At 40.8% G+C, this 27929-nt stretch overlaps 2 long non-coding RNA genes across 4 annotated transcripts in view; one reads left to right on the top strand and one right to left on the bottom strand.

The window, feature by feature from the left end:
* Positions 1–27929, bottom strand: part of LOC309515591 — a 190279-nt gene that overhangs the window by 19784 nt on the left and 142566 nt on the right. The gene's annotated exons all lie outside the window — the stretch shown is intronic.
* On the top strand, positions 147–27782 carry LOC309515582. 2 transcript variants are annotated; one of them, XR_014212523.1, is made up of 3 exons: positions 147–294; positions 22786–22922; positions 27095–27782. It is a non-coding gene; the product is annotated as an uncharacterized lncRNA (long non-coding RNA). The 2 variants fall into 2 exon arrangements; XR_014212524.1 differs by lacking the exon at positions 147–294 and adding an exon at positions 20804–22210.

Genomic DNA, 27929 nt, shown 5'->3' on the forward strand with positions numbered 1-27929 from the left:
AAAGGAGATGGATCAACTTCAACTAAAAGATAGCCATGATCAAAGACTGATAACAACACTTATTTATTAATAAAGTTCATAATAAAGAATGCTCTGTGGGAACTTGCCAAAGAGATGTTTTCTAGGTCTAGTTATTACACGTGCTAAGCACTGCGAAGCTATTATAATTTACCTACACTTAAATAGAAGGGTAGTGAGTGAGTACATCATATAGAGTTTTGGGTCCCAATTCAATGTGTCTCTGTCTAATTCTTGGACTGGGAGGAGCATTTGGGTTGATTCATATGTTTAAAGGTAGGCCCATATTTCACTGTCTTGTGGAATCAAGATTTTAGAAAGCTGATGGAATGGAAGATTAAATAGTAATAAGCTCTGTGTGAAAGTGTGTCTGTGTCTGTTTGGATAAAAACTGATAGATGTGCCATCAGCTCAAAATGTAGATCTTCTTGGTGACAGTTGCTATGTGAAATGTTATGAGATAGAAATTATTGTCATAATTAATAATAGGTAAAAGTTTTCCCTTTGATGTGCTATATTCCATATTCCTTAATTAAGAGGTTGTGCCTGTGTTTATTACTGTAACTTTCTATTTTGTCTTACTGGTTCAGTTGCCACCCAGAATCCAAACTCCCACCAGACTTAGGCAAAACTATTAAAACTTCAGTTCAGAATCTTAAATTTTAAATCCTTTACACATGGAAGCATACAATATAGACACCCACAGCTTTAATCTGAATACACAAACACATACACAAATAATAATACACTTATGCAAGGGTTCAGTTCTGGGGGTCCATGCACAACAGTAAAATCATGAAAAGCTAGGAAGCCCCTGGAACCACACCCTGCATGACCATCCCTACTTCTCCAGAGCAGGCCAGGCCCTCTGCCTCAATTACCAGGTCATGCAAGCGGCTTTCCCTCATGTGACCTTCTCAGAGCCCAGAAAGCAAGGCAGAGGAACTAACAAGCTTTCTCTGTGATGGGTTTTCCCTGCTCTCCATTCATTCATTTTTCAGTCATAACCACCTAAGTAAATTACACGTAAGTGGCAGGCCCACTGTATTTGGCGTTCCTACCCAACTAGGAATAATGAAATACTGTACGATAGTAATACAATAGTAATAGTAATCAAAAGGGTTACATATTAAGTAACTTGGACAGTTTGTAAATCAAAGTTAAAAAACTGACAAAAATGTCACTTTAAAAGACTGTGGACACAAAATATTTCTTGGAAATGGGAAATAATGGACCAAGTTCTATAGAATAAGGACAAAGATCACAAAAGAATGCTCACCAGCTGTTTTGAACAGCAAAACACACTTTATATTCACTGTAGGGAGGCACAAAAATAGCCTCCCAATGGACAAGGATCTTAGTCTAGGCTTGCCATATGTCAGGAAAATTCCTGACATGTCCTAGTTTTGGGCAACACTATCGTAGTTGTGACCATAAAGTTGATTGATTGCTATGTATGTTTTTAACTTCTGGAACACAATACTGGATATTCTCAATTGTCCACTATAGATCTATAGCTATAGATCCACCAATACATTGGGTACTTGGTAAACCATTACAATCAGGTTATTTGTGAACTCTCTGTAGTCCTAGTAACCTTCAAAAGTGATAAGAAATTAAGGTTTGATCCTGGCTTGTTCTTACTAACCTTAGTTGAAATTAAGCACAGTTCCCTGGATTTGAGTAACATGGGAAACGGTGCTTAGTTTAAAAGCGAAAGCTCCTCTTCTGACATAAAAAAGAAAAAGAAAGCAGATGGGAAGAGTGCATATGTAGATTTGTTCACAGAGGAGGAAACCATGGTTTCCTACTAATTTTGAAGCAGGTCAAAGCCACTAAAACAGAAATGAATATTCCTAAGGGTTCCAGACATGTTCCGGTATATGACTTCCAGTACATGACTTAACAACCTCAACTTTCCTCTGAGCAAAGTTCAGACAGAAAATTTGCTGGACACCATAAGATCTCCACTCAACCTTCTACGTAGTCCTCACTTTGTGGGTCTATTATCAAGGCCAATTAATCAATATCAAATGAGGTCATTTTCACCAAATGATAAGGTAATTACTTTATCAGCATGCCCCTACTGATGAATTCTGCATTCCTTTATACTTGATCTTGACAGTTATTTCACACATCATAGTTGCCTTTGTCATAAGATAAATGTAATTACTGGAATAGCCCCAACATTTTAAAAATAAGCTTCACTTGCAGGTTTTTAGCAGTGCCACTCATCCTGTCAGATTGTGTGGTTTGAAGTGCTATGAAGTCATGTTTAGAACTGAGGCCCTATAGAAGAGATTTTATCACATTCCACAAAACAGATGGTGAGGACACTAGAGCACTGCACCAGAGCACTTTGTGGGTGGAATTGGTATTATCTTGAGTGGTAGAGCCATAGGATTGCCAATAACCCCTATAAACCAAGTATTTTAGGGCGGATTGACAAAAGGATCTTTGGTTGTCTCATTCAATATGTATGCAAGTAATTAGGAAAGTGAGCAACAAAATCAGTTGTTATTTCAGCAAACTGATAGCACCCACTGCCATATCTCTATCAACCCTGGCACAGTGAAATTGATATAGAGACCTGATGAGGGTGTAATGTGGATGTGGGTTAGCAAGTGTCACTCAACACAGACAGCACATGAATAACACTGGTGAGTAAGAAAAGACAATCTGAGGTATCTATAGTGTTTGCTAGAGCAGTGTTTCCCAACCTTTTTTGGGCAAAGGCACACTTGTTTGATGAAAAAAATCTCGAGGCACACCACCATTACAGCCCCGTGACGTCAGCGCGCAGCGTCACGCCGGGAGGGACGCACGAAAGTGTAAGTTTCAATTTTTTCCCCTCCCCTCCTGTGTAAAGGGGAATGCACTCTGCTAAGTAAAGGCACTTGCCACAGCAGCGTCAACGTCACAGCACCCACCGGCACCCAAGAGAGAAGGGGTCTCAGCAGCCCTTTTGCCAGGAAGAGGAGCAAGAACGAGAGGAGGAGGAGGAAGAGGAAGAGAGTTCCCCCCCAAAAAAACATTCTCCTTTTGATCTTCCTTATTTGCAATTCCTCATTGCAAAACAGCGGTTGATATACAGCTGATTTTTTTGTTATTATAGTCCCCACCCCCTCACCTAGAAAAACACCACCTGTCAATTTTATTATTATTATCATTATTATCATTATTATCATTATTATCATTATTATCATTATTATCATTATTATCATTATTATCATTATTATCATTATTATTATTATTATTCCCCGCCACTCTGGGAGGCTGAAGCCCTTTAAGGCTTCCTTCTGTCCACTCTCTGTGAATTACCTGCCCGGAGCGGGTTTCTGAGAGGGGGCGCTGCTGCCGGTGTCCTCCCCGTCGAGTCTCGCCTTGCCCGGCGCGTGGCGGCCGCCCTTTCCCACCATCTGCCGGCTGCGCTGCCAAGCCCCGCGGCTCGGCCTGTCAGCGTTACCGGGCTCGGCGGGCGGTAATTCCCGAAGAAAGCCGGCGGCGCTTGAAGAGCTGGCAAGCCCCCATTTGCATGTCTGTTTTCCGCAGCCCTTGGAGAGGATTAAGTTTCCTCCTTCCTGCCGGGGAACCTCCAAGCTTTGGGGGTGGGGGGGAGGAGGCAGCAAAGCGAGGCAGGAAGGAGAGCGTGGCTTGGCTCCTCGCCGCCCCCGCCCCGCCTCTCGCCGCCGGACTCGCCCACCTCCCTCCAGGCAACATCTCGCGGCACACCAGGCAACATCTCGCGGCACACTAGTGTGCCGCGGAACAGTGGTTGGGAAACACTGTGCTAGAGATTATCATATTGTTATAGATTTATAGGGGTAGAATTTAGGGGGTGTCAAAGCTAATTTCCTTAGAGGAAATAGCAGACCCAAGTGTGTAACAGGGCATTACCCACTAATAATCTTCTGTTCTTGGCACATGTAAAAGCTATTTAAGCAGGCACACTTCCTAGGTTGCGTATTGGACACTGAAGTCCTAGTCCAAATCTCTCTGTGAGATGACCTTCTGGGAGATTAGCCATGAGGAGTTCAAAGCACCAAAGGAAATGGGTGTTAGAACACAAATGAATGGAGTCCTCCCTCCCTTTCTTTGTATATAAAAACAGTTTGGTTTTTAGAAGAGGGTTGGTAGTGATGTAACCAGGAAGCAAAGAGGAACACTTAGGTTGTGATGTGCCCTGCACACCAAAAGAAGTTGCACAGAAAGGATGCTGATGCTGCTACTATGGAGTAAGCTAGCACGTTTTTGGATGTTGCTGCTGTGAGCCCCTCCATTGAAAGCCTCTGGTTATATATGTGTAAATAAAACATATATCAAAAAGAAACTAAGGCCTTCTATAGTCTCCATTGTGCCTTATTGTCCTGACAGAAACACAAACCCTGGTTAAATGCCAAACAGCTGGAATTTTGTACACTGCTCAGCAGAGATTTGGGGGGAAGGGGTATACCAACATCAATATAAGCACCAGGCACCAGAAGAAACAGAGACCTGAATTTTGGGATGCACTGATGCACTACAAAGAATGCTATCTAATAACGTAGTCACCTCTTCTAGAAGCAGATAGCCCCACATGCTGTGATTTTGTTATCCTGATACGAAAAGTGGTATGGAATATGGCTGTATATATATATTACCTAATTTTAATCTGCAGGCCTAAGTGCATCAGATTTACTTATAAGCTTACAGTCAGGTTTCAGAAGCTCCTCCACTCATCTGCCAGTGAGCCTATTTCTTTTTGCCCTGTTATCTTCCTTGCCCTGTCTGTTCAGTCAGCACCTATTAGTTTCTGTCAGCTACTGCTTCCATGTGTTCTGCCATGCCACCTCCTATCCAAAAGGTTTTTAAACTCTAATAATACCCCTCCCATCTGGCTGGGTTTCCCCAGCCACTCTGGGCAGCTCCCAACAGAAGACTAAAAACAAAATAAAACTTCAAACATTAAAAACTCCCCTATATAGTTGCAGAACAGTCAAGAATATCTATAGTTGGTCTCGCACTTGATTAGTTTTCTGATGACAGAAATTGAAGCTGTTTTTGACCAGGACCAGATTATTGAGCAGGCTGTTGAAAAGTCTGATCTAGTGATCAGAGTGTTGGACTAGGACCTGCGAAACCAGGATTAAAATTTTCACTTGGCTGTGAAGCTCACCTTGGGCCTGTTACTGTGTCTCAGCCTAGCCTATCTCACAGGACTGTTATGGGGATTAAATGAGGGGGAGAACGTATCTACAAACCAAATGTCTAGTGGAAGATGGAAGGCCGAAGATGAATTTCCTTCAGAGGTACAAGTCAAATAGGGGCTTGCTCCACTTAAATGTTGAACACCTGCCTCCATCGCCCACTTCCCCTGCCACCCCCAACAACCTAGCACATTAGTGGGTGAAAACAGTGGATGTGGCAACAGGTTCTCTCCAGTTTTGCAGGGAAATATCAATTGCAACAGCAGAGGTAACTACCACCACAAGTTCCAGAACCCCCCTGGCAGGATAATTGTGTCAATTTCCACAAGCCAGAAAGCCCTCAGACTTGGCACATTTTCAGTGAGACAATCATTTCCCCAGATGTGTTATTTTTCTATCTATAGGTCCTTTTTACGTGAAACACCTTTGCCCTATTTGTCCTTGTTAAGTAGTGAAGTCCCAGAAGGGCTCTCTCATGTTTGCTTTTCTTCAGAAGATGCAGATCAGCTTGTAGAAATTATAGGAAACAAATGCTGCTTAGACTGCACAGGCAGCGGAAGATTCATGTTCTCTCTGTAAGAAATAGTTATACAGGCATTGCACAGATATATAGGTATACTGTGCTTACACGTTGTGAGAATAACCCCCTTTGCCCTGATCTGTGGATCAAGTTGCTAATGTTTTGTTCATAAGGATTTGAACATAAGAGGCGGGGGACCCTGAACTGTTTAAATCTATCACTAGAGGATAAAGTATCTACCAAAGTATTAATATTAACATGATTATGGGAGTGTTATCAAGAGTGCCTTTATCTTCTGATTGCAAACAATAGCTGCCTGAAGGAGAGTGATACCCTCGAGTATTGTGGGATGAAAACCAACTGCAGCTTTAGAGCCACATAAAGTCTACTTGTGGCTTCAAAAATCAGAAGAAAATTTCTTGAAACCACAATTACGAGCAGTTAGAGAGTAAATGAATCTATTTTTCATCACCTTGGGCGGTGAAGGGAAAGCATTTGAGAGTTATATTGATAAGAGAAAGAGAGAAGATACTCAAACACATTTAATGTTTGTTTAATTGATTAAGCTAGATTTGGAGCATTTGAGACTTCATAAAGGAGGTTTTTTTTCATAAATATTCAAATATATGTAACAGCTCCAGAAGATTAGTCTCTGTTGTATGCTGTAGCCTGAAAGTATCCAAAGTTCCTCTCTAAATTTTAAAATTTTATCTAATTTTTAATCTATTTAAACTAGATTAACTAATTAATCTGATTTTCTAATACATTGCCCTTCAGTATAAATATTCCCAGGGCAGCTTACAAATTGGTTACCACTGGGTGGGTTTACTACAGTCAAGACAAAGGGCTGTTAGCTCTAGTCAAGAACCCTATAATGGCAACCCATGCAAAAAAGGAAAAAAAGAGGAACTCGTCAGGTGTCTCAAACTGATGCAAGACATAACAGCAACAGATCTGTTTCTTTAACTGCTGTTACACCCAGGTCACATATCTTTAGATGCATATCACATTGAGGATTGGGATCCCAGTTTCAACAGTGGAAATGGCACACTAGTGGAATACCCCTAAACCCTCTTTGCCTTGTGGTAGGTGTTGCTTGTTGGTGAGTGCAAGAGGGTTAACCTGATGTTCACTATAGTCCCCCTCCCCCTGTTGCTGATCCTTTGGACCCATCACTCAGGCACATTTTATGCAGCCAGGCTCACTTCTAGTAAATCAGAGGTGGACTGAGAGAAAAGTATCTTTGTAGAAACTGGGGGTGGGGTACAGCCATGGGTAGGGGAGGAAGGATTCTTTACCCCTATTCTGGTACCCTTTTGTTATTGGGGAAAAAACAGACTCCTCATTACCCCTTTTCAGTGTGACTGGGACAGACTCCTATTTGAAAGGCAAGTCCAACACCATCGTATCTCGTAGCCAGTGCATCATGGCACATGTAAATATCTGTGTGCGCGCTGGAGGAAGTGAGTTCAGTAACATTATGTGCTTAAGAGTGGAGGGTCATGATCATTAGTGTGATATGGGGGCCTCTTCAAAACCAACTCTTGCCCTGCAACCTTTGACATAACTCCCCATTACTCATGTTCTGTAACTTACACTGCTAATTGCCCAAGCATGTACAACTGAAACAACTGCATTTGCTTCTCAGTTTATCAATGCTCCCACTTCCTTCCTATGTTTCCTGTGTTTAATTTCAGATTTAAGCTCCTCAGGGCAAGGAGCTGCCTTCCTGCACACTTAGGGTGCTATATAAATAATAATAAAGAATAAGTTGAAGGGCATTGGTAAGGTGACTTTGGGGAAAAGAAAGCTTTTCCAGTTTCAATACTTTATCCCACCTCTCTGGTGGCCGGCCACTGAATAGTTCTGCCAAAAAAAATAAACAAAACAAAACAATGCACCATTTTTAATCCATGCATCTGAGCTAGTTGACATATGAATACCTGGTGGGGTGAAGCAGTTTTGGCCCAAGCTTTCAGCTGGGTACTTTGTCATCTCCCTTGTTGCACATGGTCTAGAATTTCTGTTGGCATAGTCAAGACCTTGTGTTGTGTAGTTTAAGAGTAAGATGAGGGGGACCCTAACCCTATATTCCTACAATGCTTTCTGTGTGGCTTTCAGCCTAACCTAATTTTTAGAATGGTTGTGAAATAAATTTGGGACCTGGAAAATTTATATGCTGACTTGAATTCTTTGGAGGAAGAAGAGGATAAATACGTATATAGTAATTGGAGGTCATGGTTTGATAACATCATTTCTGTGTTGTGTGGAGAATACATGTTTCTTCTTTTTTTAAAAAAAATATTTATTAAATTTGTCACTTTAACCATCCAATCAAACAACATTAAATATTCGAAATTATACACAATCAAACAATCCAAATATTATGCTAAATTATATTTTTTTTGAGGAATCTTCCCATGCTCCGAGTTTGGGAATACATGTTTCAGTGCCTTTATTTTTTTTTTCAAAGAACCAAAGTTTGTTCACATCAAGCCATTTCTTAAGTTCAAGAAATAAGAAACGGAGGGGTTTTCCAAAAACTGGAAGAGAATTCCCATCACCAGTTTGGATAAATTGATGCTATTTAAAAAGGGGACGGGGTTTTCATGGTAAAGTTAAGTGCAAGTGAATATTTATTTACCTACCGTCTTACATTTAAAAAGTTACATTTTGGGAGCCTTCCCCACAAAAAGAAGAATCAGTAGAATATTTTAGATTTTATTAGTAAATAAAGATGTAAGTACATTAACATGCTGCAGAATGTATTTTAACTACAGTAGCATTCACTTTAGTGGAGCTGGGAGAGATGCTTAATTCTTCCATTTTCAGTGGTTCATGCTCTAAAGATTTTTTTATCTTACTTTGTTACCTGAACATTCCCTACTTTGACCATATCTCTTTTAATGCTGCTTTGTTTCTGGATTTTAATTTTAGAATAATCCTATTACCACAGTACCCTAGTCATGAGCAACTGTTGCTGTGTCTGTTTCTCTGGTACTTTGAATGAATGGCTGTATGTTCATAAAAAATCATTTCTTCTAGAGTCGCTCTATAAAAATACCCCTTAGAGAGGACCTATCATTAATCTTGAGCCCAGAAACTATCGGTAAGGGTGGCAAAATGGATCATTGAAAAAGTGCCCTAAAGACAGTAATAGAATCATTTGTCTCTCTTTCATTAGTGCGCCTCTCTCTCTCTCTCTCTCTCTCTCTCTCTCTCTCACACACACACACACACACACAAATCAAACTGGGACTACAGCGAAGAAGGTTATGCAGTGAAGTTCATACAGTTGGAGCTAGAAAATGTAAATGTCTTTAATAATTCTCAGATAAATAACCCTGAATATATTGCCTTTAAGTGCTTCATTTATTTCAACGAAATACTTCTCAAAGAAGTGCTCCAGTGTCAGGCCATAGAGAGCACTTTATAAAGGGATATTAATTATATCCTGAAACTTACAAGTGTCATTGGATAAGAGTCCTGCTGTATAAAATACCAATATACCATTTTACTCCATGACTAATTTCAGCTAGTCCAAATCCTGAATTTCCAGCTGAGAACTGGAATTATTTAGCAATTATTTAGCGGAGCATAAATATTTAGAGACAGTTTGTACTAACAAATCTTGTCTCTAGGAGCCAGGCCCACAGCAATATTCGCAGTGCAAGTTTCCCTCATATAAATCAAGCCTCTAACTTCACACCTTCCTTATTTCATCTTTACAATTTTTTGCAGGCTACCCACGCTTGAATATTTATGTGCCACTGAGTCTAAGGTTCTGTGCAATGCCAGCACTATGGTATATAAAGTAGGCTACTTAGTGACCTATGAAATAATCTATAGAACATGTTTTGATAGTGGAGACGTGTGCGTGTGTGTGTGTTTTAATGTCAGTCCCAACCTGATCCCATAGCTGTTATACTGGCAATTAAATCAACAGAACAGAATGCTAGGACAGCATTGTCACTACAGTGTCACCACAAAAGCTTGATGAGACATGGCATGATCCAGCCCAGGTCATGATGGATTCTTACAAAATGATTGGTGGGTGGGGAGGAGATTTAAAGAACAATATGGATGGGTGGAAACTGTGAGCTAATGCCTTCCCTCTACCACATACACACGCTAAGACACACACATGTTTTTATGTCATCATTCTTCTGGTAGGGGTTATTTCTGGTCACATCATCCTGGTCACAGAATAAATTTGATTTTTTACATGACTGCTAAGAATGTGAATCTGTTTAAGGATAACTATGAAAAATGTTGGACGGAAGTGAAAAAGGATCTAGAAATATGGTCAAATCTGAAGTTATCATTGCTAGGCCGAATTGCTGTGATAAAGATGAATGTATTGCCAAGGATCTTGTTTTTGTTTCAAACATTGCAAATATTGGATAAAATGGAGTGTTTCAAGAAGTGGCAGAGAGATATCTCTAGATTTGTCTGGCAGGGCAAGAAACCTCGAATAAAATTTAAGATATTAACTGATGCTAAGGAAAGAGGTGGATTTGCCCTGCCAGACTTAAAACTTTATTATGAATCAGCCGCTTTTTGCTGGCTGAGATAATGGATGCTTCTTGAGAACACTGATGTGTTGGACTTAGAAGGCTTTAATAATGTCTTTGGGTGGCATGCATATCTGTAGTATGATAAGGTCAAAGCACATAAAGCGTTTAAAAACCATATTGTCAGAAAAGCACTGTTTAATGTTTGGGTAAGATATAAGGATTTGCTTGAGAATAAAACCCCAAGGTGGTTGTCACCAATGGAAGCGAAGGCTCAGAAAAAGCTCAATATGGAGGCTAAATGGCCGAAATATTGGGAAATTTTGGAACAAGAGGGAGACAGATTAAAACTGCAGAGTTTTGAAAAATTAAAAAACAGAGTGCGAGATTGGCTTCATTATTATCAGATAATGGAGGCATATAATTTGGATAAAAAAATTGGCTTCCAGGTGGAAAAATCAAAATTGGAAACAGAACTGTTAGAATCCAAAAGAATTTGTCAATAATGTATAATTTGCTGTTGAAATGGAATACTCAGGATGAAATGGTAAAATCTGTTATGATTAAATGGGCACAAGATGTCGGACATAACATTATGATGGCTGACTGGGAACAGTTATGGACCACAGGTATGAAGTTCACGGCATGTAATGCCTTAAGAGAGAATATAATGAAAATGATATACAGGTGGTACATGACACTAGTCAAGCTTGCGAAAATTTATCACTTGCCCGATAATAAATGCTGGAAATGTAAAGAGATGGAAGGTACATTCTTTCACCTTTGGTGGACATGCCCAAGGATTAAGGCTTTCTGGGAGATGATCTACAACGAAATGAAAAAGGTATTTAAATATACCTTTCTGAAGAAACCAGAGGCCTTTCTCCTGGGCATGGTCGGCCCATTGGTGCCAAAGGAGGACAGAACTTTCTTTATGTACGCCACAACAGCAGCAAGAATACTTATTGCAAAGTATTGGAAGACACAAGATCTACCCACTCTGGAAGAATGGCAGATGAAGGTGATAGACTATATGGAACTGGCGGAAATGACAAGCAGAATCCGAGACCAGGGAGAAGAGTCGGTGGAGGAAGATTGGAAGAAATTTAAAGACTATTTACAGAAACATTGTAAAATTAATGGATGTTAGAACGATGTTGGAATGAATCTAGGTGATTTTAGCAAAAATGTATCAAAGTTAAGAAAAATAGACTGTTAATTGGTGAAAAGAGGGAAAGTAAACTTATATCAAGATCAAGATAAATTTTCAGGATAAAAATTTTGAAGAGAGGGAAAGGATTTGCTGAAATGAATAACTGACTTAGAATACAAAAAAGGAAGGTGTGAGGAGGTCAGGGAAACAAGCAAATGAAAGATAAGCTATGGGAAGGTTCAATTTGTTTTTTTTCTTTCTTCTTTCTGTTTTTTTAATTGTTTCTATTTTTTATTTTTTATTGTGATGTGTTGGTTTTGTTATTGTTCAATTTGGTGTTTTTTCTTTTGTCTTTTTGTAAACTTAAAATTTTAATAAATACTATTTAAAAAAAAAACAGAATAAAATTTGTTTTTTAAAATTTACTTTCAGGGGGAAATTTGCATCTCCAGGAAGGACTAGGAAATACAGTGGCTGAGACGCAGTATGGCAAGGGGGCAAGAAATGGCAATACATAACTCACCTATGCTCCCTTATAAAGAACTTTTGCTGTAAGTTAACATCATCAGCGGTACATACTTGGGATAGCATTCAACCAGATTTAGCTCAGAGTTGTTGGCATCTGTCTGTCTCGAGAGACAATGGAGTGCACTTCCAGGGATGAAACCAAACCACTGGAGAATCACAGAGCCCGCTGTGGCAGCAAAGACTGGTAATTTGTACTTGCTGCCTTAGCAACACTGAAGTGACCTTTCTTATGGTGCACAAGCCTGGGTTGCCCAAACCAAAAGACTCACCTCTTGGCCTTGCTGATGGGGTCCAAAGAAAAGCAGAGCAATACATTTGCCACCAGCTTGGCTGCAGGAGTTGCTGGAAGGAGGCATACAATATGCCACCCACACTGGATTTGTGTAGGGTTTATTCCTTAGCCTTTTCCTTCCCCAAAGATGTCCCACAAGGCAGCGGGTACAGATTTTTCCTTGGGGTTTACTCCCAAATACTTTTTTTATGAATGAGTAAAGCTACAAGGCAGAGGAAGTTTAGGATCAGTTTTCCTTTTCCTAGATGAGCTACCTTCCCAGGTTGACAAGCCCCTCACTTCTCTCTACAACACATGCAGTAGCTACCTTCTTGACTGTTGGACCCACTATTGGTCTTCAATCTGCTGGAAACTGTCCTCGCATATAGGGGAAGTCGCTAACTCAACAGGAGTTTGAGACCCATTGGCTACCCTCCCCTGGTTTAGCCTGTCAGCCGAAGCCATTTCCCATGGTGTGGCCGTTACATGCTGACAGCTTATAGGAGCTACGGGTGAGAGCTGAGTGCAGGTTGGGGAGCAAAGGTGGTCAAATTACCATAGAAGGAGCACAACATATTCTCTACCAGAGGCACTACCCCTTCACTAACACCCCATAACACCCTCAGAGCAGACCCACTGAAATCAATTGATCTACTTTGAGTCAAACTTAGTTGGATACTACTTGGAAGTCCATGTAGTTTTCATGATTGTGCAAGGAAGAGGCCTGGTATGTACACTCCATCCCAGGAACTGCTGCTCTTCCTGGACGGGAGGGAAAATAATGCCTTGTGGAGCAGGGGAAGCAGTATAAAATCTTCCACTAATGCATTAGTAATTTTGCATTGCCTTTTTCCTATCCATGTTAATGGAATTGTGACCCCTGTCTTCTAATTCAGCAGATGTGCTTCATCAGTGCATACATATAAATTTTTTAACTTGCCTTTCAAGGAACTCTGAGGTTCTCCTCCCCCCTTCCATCTTCTTAACAACAACCCTGTGAGGTAGGTTAGAGAGAGAGAGAGAGAGAGAGAGAGAGAGAGAGAGAGAGACCCAAGATCACCCATTGAACTTCATGGCTAAAGTGGGCTTTGACACCAGATACCCCCCCCCCCATTCCAGTCTGAAAATAACCACTACAACACACTGGTTCTCCACATGCAAGCTAAACTGCATGTGGCAAAACTGTGCAGACTCTACAGTTTCAGAGTGGGGGTTTCATGCTCTCACTGCTTAATACACCCAAATAAGAGTGCAAGAAACAGACATGTGGTTGTTCTCTGTGACAAGTTCTAATGGGATGGGTTTGCAGCCGAGTAGTTAAGGAAAATAACAGGACTGGTTTGTCCCAACGGCATTATAACCCATGGGATGAAAAAAGTTCCCCACCCTTGCTACAGCCTATATAATCTGACTGTGTAACACTCTGAAACTTCACCTTGGGGACTAAAAAAAAAAAGAAAAAGGAAAATAATAATAAAATGCATTTGTTTATTGCTGATGATAAAGCTGTGATAGGTCAATTATTTGTGCATGCCACTGCATTCGACAAAATGGTGTATCTGGTGTAATTCTCAGGCATAAGTTGAAAACTGTGCTAGAATGAGAAACATCTTAAATCTTTATTAGATGGCGATATTAAAGCTTCACTGATACAGAAATATCTTCCATCTGGGTCCCTCTTTCGTTGTTGTTATTGTTGCTGTGAAATGTCTATTTCCCAAAGGAATATGGCCCATTTTAACCTGCTGTGGGACAGAACACCTGTTCCACATATCACTTCATATGTATAATGTACAGCTCCACCATTATCATGCAAAGCAGTCAGGGCAAGTGAAATGACGGCTTCATGGGACGTGCAAGATTTAAAAGCAGCCACAGTTCATTCATTGGTATATCTAGCAGAGAGATTCCTACCCACCCACCCCCAAATCACTATCTTTCAGCCTGCTAGGAAACTTGTGGAAGCTCTGCTCTCTCCTGTCCCTCCTAATAAAAGGGGTGGGGTGCAATAAAAAATAAGCTTCCTCCTACTGTTACAGATTCACTTCTGCCTTATTAGAAATCTGCTTGCAAAGCCAGTCTGTGACATGAGCCAACTGTATCTTGGCTGCCAGTTACATATGATAATGTATGGTCCCAAAGTGGATAGATGGCTGTAATTCACTTGAGGGACTCTGCTTATGTCATAAAGCGCTTGAGCAGTTTATGAACAGCAACAGAACCTTAAGAGTGAATTACAGCCCTGCATTCACTCCTAGGACATCTGTTGTTGTTGTGTTCAATACAGAGTGTATGGATTTTTAAAAATAAATTAGAAGGGGGAAAATCCTCCTTCACCAAGTCTTCAGTTTCCGAAAATGTTGTGCTTTGCTTTAAAAAAAAAAATATTCATCTGGAAGTTGCACCTGTTTGGCAGTTCTGGGACAGGTAGCTAGTCCAAACCTCTTAAAGGGACATGTACACATTCCTGGGGACGGGGAAGGGCCTGTATCTGTAACAAAGTGCTGCTGTTTCATAAGGAAAGTAAAATTAATGATGGTGTTATCCTGCCAGCTAGGGCTGAATGAAACAGTAGGCTAATTGTGAACTATGTAATGGTCCCAAGCCACCTTTGTGTTGAGCATATTTTGTCAGATGCCTTACAGGGCAAGGATTATGTACCCTCCAGATAGTGTCCATATAATGAACTTACACTATAGTATTAAATGAACCCATCAGTCCTGGAAATCAGCCCGGGGGTACAGTTTTGCACGAGAACTAGACATCTTAAGCTGTTACTATCACAACCCACCACTATTCATTGAAAGAACCCACTGCAATGAAATTGGTTAAAACCAGTGTAGGTGTCCTTGGGGATGTTAACAAAAAACCACCTCAGCAGCTGCCACTTCTACCACAACATGGTGGGGAGGAGAGGGTTAGGTACACCTGTCAAAATTTGTTATTCACCTATTTGGGATTCCTTTCCTTTGTAGAAAATAAAACCTTTAATGAACAGCATGCCTTGTTTTTTCTCTCTGCTAGATTTGCATAATATTTCAATTTATGGTGGCCAGCCATGCATTGCCAAAAAAAGGGGGGGAATGCATCACTACACCACTGACTGGTCCCGCTCCATGTCTTTCCAGATGCATTTGCCTGGCTGGAATGTTATTTATTTATTTTATTTACAACTTGTATATACCACTTCATTATTCACATTTCAATACCGTGTACATAAAAACAATAGACAGAAAATGATCCATTTAAAAAAATAACTTTTATCATAAAACTATTTTAGTTTTTATGCTGATTGGAACAAGACAGTCTTACTTGTGCACCTGAGGTTCATCAAGGAAGAAGCCTCGGTTGGGAGAGAACTCAATAGGCTTGAGCCCACTAAACTATTAGGAGGTTTGGAGCAAGGTGCCACCAGTAAACTGATGGTAGCCAACTCTCTTTCTCTGTAACATCTGAACTGGGAATGGTTAAAAATGCCCTGGACTGGTGTCTGGATGCAGTGGTGGGTTGGATGAGGGCTAACAAACTGAATGTGAATCCTGGCAAGACCAAGGTTCTGTGGGTGAGTGGCTCCCAGGTCTGGGAAGTCAGTAAGTTGCCTACCCCAGATGGAGTTTCTCTCTCCCTGAATGTGAAGGTGCACAGTTTGGAGGTGCTCCTGGATTCAGTTGTATCACTAGTAATGCATTCAGCACCAGATGGTGAAAGAGCTTGTTAGGGAATGTAAAGTGGTGTGTGGTTGCACAGCTGTCATTGTGCAAGCATATGGGTCCTGAGTGAATGGCTGTGTCAGTAAGAGCACAACCTATTAACTTTATCAGAGGGACCATCTATTAAATAATCATGTGCCTGCATTGGGCTGGCTGCAGGACCCAATGCTTCCACATTGCCTTCTCAAACAGAAAGGCAGCAGCAGGATGATGTCTCCCCTTTATTACTACAGAGTGACAAACAGCAGCTCTGCCTAGTGAGAGAAGATCGGCATTTTTCCATCTCCGCCAAGCTAAGCAGTTGGCTCCTTACCTCTCTCGCCCTGACCTAGCCACTGTGATCCACGCGACGGTCACCTCCAGACTGGATTATTGTAACTCGCTCTACGTGGGGCTGCCCTTGAGACTGACCCAGAAACTCCAGCGGGTGCAGAATGCTGCAGCGAGACTCCTTACGAGGTCTTCGCTGCGAGATCACATTCACCCGGTGCTATACCAGCTGCACTGGCTCCCGGTGGAGTACAGGATCAGGTTTAAGGTGCTGGTTTTAACCTTTAAAGCCCTATATGGCCTAGGACCCTCGTACCTACGGGACCGCCTCTCCTGGTATGCCCCACAGAGAAACCTACGGTCTTCAAATAAAAACATCTTGAAGGTCCCAGGCCACAGAGAAGTTAGGCTGGCCTCAACTAGAGCCAGGGCTTTTTCGGCTGTGGCTCCGATCTGGTGGAACACTCTGTCACAAGAGACCAGGGCCCTGCGGGACTTGACATCCTTCCGCAGGGCCTGCAAGACAGAGCTGTTCCACCAGGCCTTTGGCCAGGGCACAGCCTGACTCCCTCCCTCGGCAATCTTCGCAGAGCTCTGGCCCAATGGTTGCTAGTGGCTTGAATTAATTAATTTTTATAATGAATGATTTTAGAATGTTGTTTATGTTGTACCTTTGTACTGTTTTATTGTTGTTAGCCGCCCTGAGCCCGGCTTCGGCTGGGGAGGGCGGGATATAAATAAAATTTATTATTATTATTATTATTATTATTATTATTATTATTATGTGAGATAAAATGCGGAACCAACATGCCTCAGGGGGGCATGGGACTTCAGAATGTGAGTTATCATAGCATCTAATCTCCCTTAATCCAGTGCTAATGTGCTTGTGTGGCTATCAGAGTTTAATGCCACAAATTGTAAATGGGCCACTGTTTTTTGGAACAGGAATGAAAGGCAAGCTATCTTTTTCATATTCAGCCGTGAAGGACTATTCATGGTCTATGATTATAGAGGACCTGACTTGGCTTGCATTATAATGTAAATCCATACTTAGTTGCTCCTTTCAGTTAAAGCCCCAGCTAGTTTATTTTCTGTGCTCTACCATAAATGCTCTAGAAGACTTTCACCCTGAATTTTCGGTTTACTCTACTTTTTTCATGAAAAACAATTTTAGAATAATGTATTCTCCTTTCTTGAAAATAATTTCAGGTTAAGAGAAGAATTTTAGTTTATGAGTTCTAGTTATGAGATTTACTGATCACCACTCTGATTTCCATATACAGTATGCTTTAATCTGGGTTAGACAGGATAGCCTACATTAGTAACATATGGAGACAATGAGGCTAATAGATGTAATATGCAGAGAAGGCATAAGACTGGGGACAGAGGCAAGTAGTATGCTAAGTGTCTGTCCCACTATGAGGCAAATCAGCAAAAACAAGGAGTGGGTTTGATGAGTAAACACAAATAGGGCCTCACTTTGCAGCAAGTTGGTTCTGATTCGAGAAATCAATTAAATAATTAAAATTTACAATCAACGCCCCCCCATGGCTTCAACATTTCTGGAAATTTTACACCTCTGTACCTTAGTTACATCCATTGATTTCAGTAGGTCCATTCTGAGTAAAATTTCGTTGAATACAGTCTATTAGATACAACCCTATTCCCCATTGTACTTTGTGGCCCTTACTTCTGAGTAGAAATGTATAGGATTGAACTGTTAGACTTAAAAGCATATATCTTAAGAAAGATTGGAACATCACCAATCCTAGCTTTGTTGTTTCTCCTCAGTTGCAAAGGAAGGGGATTAGAGTGGATACATGCAGGTGAAATTATAAGTGAGCACAATATGTGAGACTGTATAGCATGTTTACAACCTGAATGGATTTGTATGTGCCTTAATGATGTGAGTTTTCATCATTGATGTTTTGTCTCTCCACCAAGCTCAAAGGCCTATTCTCATAACGCCTTCCAAAGTGGAAGCAAGTGAACAGCCAAATAATTCAAGTATCTTTATCTCATGGTAGAGCTCTCCCTAATCACACCACAGGCATTAGAAATTCTTTGATAGCACATATAGTCTCTACATCATAAATTGTGCTATGACCCTTCAAGCAGTTTTTTCATGATGTACCATACCCTTGCAGATTTGATCATCCTCAACTATGGAGCATTTCCAATGTTGCCATAACACTCAGAACCATAGTAGCTCAATAACCTGACTTTGTGTCAAAGATCAGCAGCTTGATTCAGCAACCACTGAGACTGGAACACTATATTCCCCACTGCAGTTAATAGACTACTTTTAAGCATGAGTATCAACTCAGTCCTGTGACCAGCACATAAATGCTTATGATGGTGCATATCAACATCTACATCTGCATATCATTGCAAAACATTACGTTCTGTCAGAGTTAAGCATTGTTGTGCTGGCTTCATAGGCAATTACGCACCAGTGTTTAGCACCTGAATTCCAGTAAGTTTTCTGGCATATTTAAGTTTCTGGAGTTGGTTGAAAACCACTGCAACCACACATACAGCTAGCACCACATTCAGATAAACTGGCCAAACAGCTCTTTACAACAAGAAAGGCTGAAGACTCTATCACCCAGCTGACACTACCACTTAGCTGACAAGAGGCAAGTTATGTGAAACCTGAACCTACAACCAATTAGAACGAAGCAAACTGTGTGAATGAACCCCTTGGCTATCATATCCCTTAGTAGGTTAATAGAATCCTGAGTATGGGATTAATACAAAAAAGTCACCTTGATTCTTTTGTTTTTCCTTTGTTCTAATCTAGCATTTCATTATTCTTACCCTCTAAAATTCAATAAAGCCTCAAGGTCTATGTGCCAGATCAGAACTTATTTAAATACCACCTTCAGTGTTTTTCAGACCTTCCAAATATCAAAGCAAGTGTTGAATTAAACATTCCTGAAAGGGAATGCTTCAAAGTACTGTTTAATATGTTTAGGGTTGCCCTATCTATCAGATTGGCTAATCTAACTAAATCTAGCAGGATAGGGGGAGAAATCCACTTGGCGCCATGAACTACTGGAGAACACTTTCCCCTTTCTGACTACTAAGCTTGCTGTTTAATTATACAAATATTTGTGGGTTTGGCTACGGTGAGTACTAATTTGTTATTCTAGCAAAAAGCTTCAAATTGTTTGGAGCGTGCTGGGAAAATAGTCACTGCCTTTACGCGCATGACACGCTAAGCTCAAGAAAAACCACTGTGCTACTGAGGGACCTTACAAGTAGGTGCTTGTAAAGAAAATAAGTTAAATTCCCAGTAGTATGCTGAAAATCACATCTTGCAAAGACCTGCCTAGTGGGCACTGAGCAAACATGCTCACTTGCATATTGTTTTTCAAGTTGTCACTAGTTAACATTTCTTATTTTTCCAGTAAATGATGTTCATAACGTATGTATTTTTCTTACCTTTAATAGAAGAACGTGGATCTAGTTCCTTGACATCTGCTGTTGATAGTGTCGTAGTTGATATGTCTTCGGTCTAAACCAGAGTTGGGGAACCTCTTGTCTTCCAGATACTTTTGGACTATAACTCCAATCATGGTTATGAGCAATGCTGAAACTCATAAGTTTGCACCAAGCAGAGGTAGGCCTGGCAGGCAACAGACATGCAGTGCCTAACTTGTCTCTCTTGACTTTGGCTATCTGCCTTACAACTATATTTTGATCAGTGCTAGAGACAAATCTGAGCAACTGCTAATTCTTATTACTTTAACATGTGAAGGAACAACTATTGTAGCTACCACTAAATAGGCCCTTCTTAATTTGCCTTGTCAGTGGTTACCACAGCAACAGCTATAGAGATGTTAACAAGTGAAGACCTGAGAGGATGTCTTTCACCTGGCACCAAAAATGTGTAAATGGAGGCACCTGGGAGAGAGAGGAGAGCATTTTGCAGGTGGAGGGACCTCTGAAAACAACTTTTCTGCCTCACCACAATCTGGAACTATATACTGTAGTTGTGCAATTGCCCTTGATATGCCAGCATCGCTCCCGTGCTCTCTTTGCCAAAAAGCAAGTAGCTAATTCATTTGATGTCCACTTTCTCCAAGATGTGTCCTGCATTATTGAGATTCAATTTCATGTTGGGCAACTGGGATTGGGCTGTGGTATGTTAAGGGCAGGACTTTGGGATAGAGGTCCAGGGCCCCATGCCACAGAATGAGCAGGACAGACCCCAAATGCAGCAAAGCCAGCTCACAAAGCTAAAATCTAAAATGACCTCACTTGCACCACTGATTGGGCTCAGTTCCACCACAGTGATATGACAATGGAGGTGGGGAATCCAGAGGCCACAATGGCATCTATGAGGGATACAATGCTAGAGCACAAAAACAGTGTGTGCTGTTTTCAGCCCATTGGCTCCACATTCCCTAACACAATGTAGAAAGGAAACCAGTGGGCAACTACATAAAATGGAGGGCAGGGGGGGAACTGCTATTATTATTATTTGTTGAATTTCTATACCGCCCTGTACCCGGAGGTCTCAGGGTGGTTCACAGAACAAAATCAAAATATAAAACCACGAAGTATATAGTCAAAATAAAAACAACCCAATAACACCTCCCCACACAAAAAAACACCACATTTTAAAAGGGCATAGGATGTCAATCAAATCAACCAAAGAATTTATTATTTCACAAGAAGGGGAGGAAAGGAGCAATATGGGTAATTCAAATAGATTTACGGTGAGTCCCTAAACTAAAGTAAAAAAGTGTGTGGGGGGGGGGAAATGTGTGTTGTAATTTATTTAACTATAGAGTCTCTCAGAGCTGCCTCTGGCTACACAGTCCTGGGCTGGGGCACAGCTTGTAGGCCTCAGTCTCTGTTGCTCCCTGACTGTGGAGCTGCTACTGTTAAATTAACACTATATTGGGGGGGAGATTGCTGTCATATCCTGCACTGTCTCTGCTCGTGGTTCTTTTTATTCACTCTCTCTGTAGCCTCTTTTTCTTCCCCCGGAGCTTCAGCTATCCCCTCCCTGAAGCTCCTCAACCAATTTACCTCAGGATTTCCTCAGAACTCCCTCACAATCTCCTCAGAAACCACCTTTCAGCTCCCTACCACAACCTAAGTGCACCCTCCCCTCCCCCGCACAAAGGATGCTCTCCAGGCCTCCCGTTGGGTGTTGCACTTTTACAAGACAGCATGTTATTCCGCCGGGTTTCGACATTTTGATTCTTCCTTCTTTCACCTGCTCCCTTTCCTCTGTTGGAATCTGTTCTGAGGGAGAGTTGAACGGACATTGTGGTAGGTGTCTTCACAGGCGAAGGCACGAAAGTGTCAGAGACTCCCTTCTGCCAACGAGGATCTTTTGATTTCTGCCAAATCCCACCCCCAACTGCAGCCCCCTGTGCCACAACCCGTAGAGTCACTCCAGGAAGTCCCCAAACCCATAGGAGTGCTTTTCAAGGCACACGGGACTGTAGTGGAAACAAGATGCAATGCCTTCTTGTGTGACAGCAACTCCACTCACAGCTTTCTGCATACTATTGAACAGCTGAGTGATGAACTGGGGAGTCCAGTATAAATGGAAAGTATTTGGGATGAGGGATTTCCCCATTCCCTGGAACATGCTTTCGGTTTCGTCGTCCCGCAGACCTGGCCCAGAACCAGTTTTGCTTGTGAGGATTTATGAGGCCATTTTCCCAAAGTCGCTAAGCACTTTTTTGAGCTAATTTACTCTCCCCCACTCACTCCCCACCCTATAAACCCATCATCAAATTCTTCAGTGGTGCTTGCTGCTTCTAATTTGCTTATTTTGATGAACAGAAAAATGCAAAACAGCCAGCAGCTTCTCATTTGCCCAAAAAGGAAAGCAGGGGAAGTCTGTACAACAAACACACAGGAAGGGTGGCTAATGATATAGGAGCATCACATACGCGGCAATATGGGAGCATTCTTCTCTTGATGCATGAGAGACTTTAGCACGTGCATTGGATTAATGGATGGGAGACAAAGAAAAGGGCCTTGAATTAACCACAAAAGCAATCTATGGATGGCAAGTATCTCTATAAAGTGAATATATAGCATATTAATCATAAAGCAAGCAGCTGAATGCATGTAAATTAGAAAAAAAGGCTTGCATATAGGATACAGGGCATGCAGAGTATGTCAAAGGATGTCTGAATTTCTGCGGGATTTGCATACAGAGGGTGAAAAATATTGCTTCTTTTTTATAAAAAAAAGTAGTTCAAATAAGCAGGTCTTTATAGTAATTTGAAGTAGAATGGAAACCAATTTTTGATCATATACACGATGATAAAGAATATTGCAATATGCTTTGTCTTGATTCCAGTCTTCTGACCTTAATCATAAAGAATATGTTTTATTCCCGGATGTTATTACCATTGTTCTATTTTTTTGGGGGGGGAGATTTCACAAAATGTCTGTTTCACTCTGCTGTCCATAGCCTGCTATCATAGATATTTGTCTGAGCAAATCTCTCAAACATTCAGTCATGTTCTGCCTTCTGCAAGAAGTGGGAAGGTCATCATCTACCATGTAAATTGCCTTTGTAAGAAAGGGCACTGGGACATTACCTTTGGAATAATCTGTTCTCTTACAAATGCACAGGTTGTCCAGGCGTTCTTGGAGCGCAGAAGCTCTGCTAATCCTAAAGCAACATCAGACCAACACGCCAAAATTCCTGGCAAATTCAATAGCCAATAGAAAATCACTCTGTTTGACAGGATGCAAACAGAACGTGTACGGTGAGCATTCTTATGTCCATTTGTTTCTTTGACCTCTACTAGATTAGGGAGTTTTAAAACAGAATGTTACGCTGTACAGCCTCTAGCCAGAGTATATTGCTATTTTTCACATCCTCGTTCCATTTGGAAGCTATCAAACTTCTTTTTCTAAAAAAGTCCTTTGTTGTCATCGTCATTGTAAATACATTTTTTGTATTTTGCCAAAGTTTCTTTGCTTCACCCCACTGCCCACAGTCTGCCATCATGGCTACTGGTCTGGAACAAAGCTCTCAAACATACTGAAAACTGGCAAGAGGAACTATGCAAAGCAGAACAAAACAGTAAACCAGCCATTAAGCAGAGAGTGGGGGAAAACAAAATAATGTTGAAAATCTTGGGAGAATAATATTTACTTCAGGCAGACTCTTTCTTAAACTCATGAAGCTTCTTTATCTTAAGGGTTAGATGTGCAGGGTTTGGTTTATGAGAGACCCATGATTAAATCCTGGCTCAGCCATGAAACGCATTGTCTGGCCTTGAGTATATCTACGGTTGCCATATTTCAAAAAGTAAAATTCCTGACACCCCCAAAGTTGTTGAGCTTTGGAGCTGTTTCCACTGTTTTTCCCATCGTGTTACATCTGGGTTTCCCCCTGACATTTTGCCGATTCGGCAACATTCCCCCAATGCCATTTTTTACACCCCAAAAACAGGACATGTCAGGATTTTTCCTGATGTATGGAAAGCCTAGTATATCACTCTTTCCCCCAACCAGCTCAGAGGGTGGCTGCAATACGGTATAATATAAGGATTTATTGAAAGCCATGCATATCATTTTTAGTACAGCTGAAAAGAAGACTGCATTTATACTTAATGTCCAAGGGTGCAAGAAACCTTGGGATCGAATTATATAGAGATTGTATTTCCCCCCATTATACCCCCTACTAGAAGCAACATTTTAAATCACTTGCCCTGTTTCAGATATTCATATTCACCCTAATCTTGAATTGTTCAGAATATGCTTAGATGGGCAAATGTATATTACATTCACTAATAACAGGCAAAACAGATAAACAGCCTTACACCTCACATTACATATTCAATTTCCCTAGGCATTCCATATCTTTAGAGACAACACCTATTGTTTATTAGATTTATCTGAGTGGGTCTGTCCTGCATTGGACATTCTGGCCTATTGGCTAAGACAGAGTGTTGCTTTCGTAATGTTGAAACCTAAGAAGAATTGCATTTATAAATGTGGAACTGGAGCTGCCTCGGATTAATGGCCTTCCACAGCTGAGTTGGAGTTACTTGCCAAAAGTTTTCTTCTGGCCTAGAAGATTTCTGTTCTAGAACCATGACATGAAATTTAAAACATCAGAGCCTTTAATAAGTGTTGTGATCTGCACAGGTATGGCTCTACACCTACTCTAACTATAATCCATGCCAACTTGGACCAACTTGGGCCAGTGCAAAGTTGGAGAAGCAGGTGTGACTATTACTGCAATAAATGGATCTGGAGTCTAACCTTTCCTACACATGTACTGCGAATTTAATTAATGTCAGCTTATAAATATACTTTGCTTAATATATGTTCCCAGTATTGACTAATACGTACATTTATACTAATAAATCTTGCTGTCACAAGATGAACAATTTGTTTTATTATTTTCTGCATCTGCAAGATGATATCAGGTCACACTAGGTACTCATACTTTAGGGTTCAGGGTTACCATCCTGCCTGTTGTAATGATGGAGAGCTTTGTTCTTCAGGTATTACACCACAAAAGTGGATGTCCCTGTTAGTCACTGATAACTTGCATCTTTAGGTCCACATCTGTTAATATGATCAGGAGGACAAACCAGATATTTCAAATTAATTTCATTCATTGGTTGTGCAGCATCCTTGGGTGGCATCTTCTGGAACGGCCAATTTGACTCATCTCTGGCGCCTTCTAGAGGCATGAAAGTGCCATTTCATTGGTATGATGTCTGCTATCAATACAGTTGAACTTCTGAACTGTGAAGCTAAGAAGAGACTTCAGCGTGTTTATATTATCTAGGATATGTGAGATATAGAACCTAAGTCCACAGGTTTTTGGGCTAGGTTTGTGGTGTCTGTGTACTCACCACATACCACCATTCCTATTTCTTTCTCCATGGATAGAAATAGAACTTCTCTACATAATAATTAGGTGCATTCAAGATGAAAATAACAAAAGGTCTTAAGGTAGCAGTACAGACTGAGACAAGCTCGTCACTGACTTTGTGGCTTCTGCACAACATCAAGGCTGAGCTTATACAGCCCACTTCTATAGTTAACACCTGTGTAACGTTCAATAAACCAGTCCCACAAGTCTCATTTGGTATCTCCAAAGTGTCGTCTGTTACGTTCCTGTCAATGATGGAGCACATAATTCATTTAGAGGGGCAGGTTGAAGTGTTCATGAATGACAAATTAAGATTTACTCCTAACATCCCTGATGAGGTCTTGTTGCATTTAGGAGGTTTATAGATCTGTTTCACGGGAATGTTCTTGATAAAGTTGCATTTGAGGGTTGTTTATTCAATGAACAAAGTAATCCATTATGTATTTGTATCTGGTTTAGACATGAATTGAGATCAGGAACTTGTAAGAAATTATTCCTAATTTTTGCACAAGTCGGAACAAAACCTACCCACTCGGGGAGGGGAAATCTGTTTCGTATCAGACTGCATGGAATGTGGCCCTATGTACTTAAAAGGTTTCCAAACATAAATGTTTGACAGCTCATACAAAGGCAAGAAAATCTCTAGTAAAACTTAATAAAGATAAAATAAGATATAACCCACACATAGAGTTAACCAAACAATGTTGCTATTCCATATCTCTCCATCGCCCCAAAGTACTCTAACAAGCTTATGGACTTTCTAACAGTTTCCTGCTCTATTTTCTACTTCTAGACTGAGATATAGTTATAGCCACTTAATTTTGTATGATTCACAAAGTGATAGAAAAACTACTTAAGCCAGCATACAGGTGCTTTAATCAGAGATATTCTTTTTGGCTTTGGTGAGGCTAAGCTAATTTAAGTCTGTACTTTCAGAGGTTTGTGAATCACACTGTATTCCAGATTCCTGTAAAGATCCATGACAGAAACTCTTCCACCATTGCTCTATAATTTGGATTCTCTGTCTCACTTGCAAGGCTGGTGATCTTCTAACTCGTCTGGAGCAAGTTTGCTAAAGTAGCTGAGTAGCTGAATACCCACAAAAGCAGAGTAAAGAAACAGCAGAATCAGATGTTGTACCAGCCAGGAATTTTACAGCCATTCCTGATGACCTATCCTTTCTTAGAGCATTACCAAAGTCCTTGTAAGTGGAGCTCAGTGATGAGAATATATGCATAAATGCCTTCTGATCTGGACTTCCACTTAGACTTCTTATCATCTCTGCTCTTGAAGTCCTGAATGGTGATTGCAGAGGGCCAGAAGCCAGCCAATCTCTCTCTCTCTCTCTCTCTCTCTCTCTCTCTCTCTCTCTCTCTCTGTGTGTGTGTGTGTGTGTGTGTGAGAGAGAGAGAGAGAGAGAGAGAGAGAGAAAGAAATTAGATTACTTCTAGTCTCCTGAACCTGCAGCTTCCCTAAGTAAGATATGTTTCATGGAGATACTCTCACTGATTTCTCTGGTTTCCCATAAAAATGGGCCAATGGTGAATTCCTTAAGAATTCACATAAGAAATATTTACTATGTGAAACTTACATAGTTAAAGTAGTATTGTGACTTTCGCTTGACACTGTTACATTAAAAGAACTGGGCTTTTAGGAGTTGCTGATTTGTTAACAGTTCACCTCTTGCTAAACAGCTTTTTCTGGGCATTGCAGCGGATTGAGGAAAACTGCAGTAGATTGTGGTTAAGAACTGGACCAATAGAGCAGAAAAGGTCCTTGATTGTCATGTATTTGCTAACAAAATCTTCATAAAATACTGGATTTTCAAGAACAGATTGTAAAACTCCTGCTTTCCCGACTTGGGAATATTGTAATGCACAAACCACAACACTGGACTTAGAGAGACTTTGTTTTGGAGCAAAATCAACCCAAAGATAAATCTTTCCCTTTCAGGAGCTAAGCTTCTGATCTGTATCTTGAGCTACTTGCTAAATTTGTTTTTGCTGCTAACAAAATTCTCTTACTTACTCTTTCCTCTTCCAGAGAGTTGCCACATTCTGATGGTCACGACATTTCTCCAGCCTAAACGAAGTACAGACATGACTGTTCAACTTTTATGTCCTTTAGAATGACGAGGTGTAAAACACAGGGCGGAAAGGAGAACTAACCAACCTGGCATTTGCTTGGCTTGTTCACCTTCAGCATTTTAACCTTGTGTCTTGACTGAGGAAATTTGTCCTTCTCTGATGGAATTATAGTGTGGCCAATATAAACACAATGGCCAGCACCAATTCCCAGATGTTTTCAGTGTGGATGCTTCATGCCAGCTGCTTGTTCAATCAGCTTCGACTGAACGCTGCCCTGTGGTAAACTCATTGTAGACAATCTTCTTTCCTGCAGTGAAGTGATGGTTTAACATCCTCCTAAATTATCCTCCCCCTCTCTTGCTCTGTCTGTTGGAAGCAATGCTCAAAGATACTTGGAGACTGTAGTTTATGTGTGAAGCAGACAGATTGCATCTCTAACATCTAACACGCAATAACAACAATAAAGCAGCCTGACGTGTGTTTTTCTGTGTAAACAGTTTCTTCTGAACATGGAGCCAGTGAAATGTTTTGAGATGTTCAACTTTTATTACCGTATTTATCATCTCTTTTGTAACATTTCCTCATGGAGCCACATTTGTGTATTTTACATTGTCTGGAGAAATAAAAAGTGTTTAAACATAAAATACTGATATGATAGGCATTTTATGAGAGCCCCCCCCCGCCCCCGCCCCCCAGCAGCTTGTGCACACGGACAAGTCGTGCTGGGACAATTTTTAAATGATGTGAGTAGGAGTTCTGTAAATATCTCTGTTCCAAAACTTAGTGGGGAA

The sequence above is a fragment of the Podarcis vaucheri genome, assembly GCF_965113315.1.
Source record: "Podarcis vaucheri genome assembly, chromosome: 12".
NCBI classification, from domain to species: domain Eukaryota; kingdom Metazoa; phylum Chordata; class Lepidosauria; order Squamata; family Lacertidae; genus Podarcis; species Podarcis vaucheri.